Raw genomic sequence first — 316 nt, forward strand, 5'->3', positions numbered from 1 at the left:
TCTGAGATCGACCTATTTCCGGAAACCAAGAACTGCGTGACACGCCAATTGCCCCAGCCCAAGGAGCAGTGCGACGTCATTGACGCCTTTGTCCGTGCGAAGCACGAGGCAGGGATGGTGCGTGAGAGCAAGTCTCCCCATTCGACACCCACTTTTTTTGTTCGGAAGCCGAACGGCAAGTATCGTATCGTTCATGTATACAATAAGCTCAACGCGGCCATCATTCCGGCACAGACGCCGATTCCTAGAAAATGTTCTTCAGAACAACATGATGGGATGTACGAAGTACAGTGCACTCGACTTGGTCGATGGGTAT

This window comes from Plasmopara halstedii (genome assembly GCF_900000015.1).
Source record: "Plasmopara halstedii genome assembly, contig: Scaffold_525, whole genome shotgun sequence".
Lineage (NCBI taxonomy): Eukaryota > Oomycota > Peronosporomycetes > Peronosporales > Peronosporaceae > Plasmopara > Plasmopara halstedii.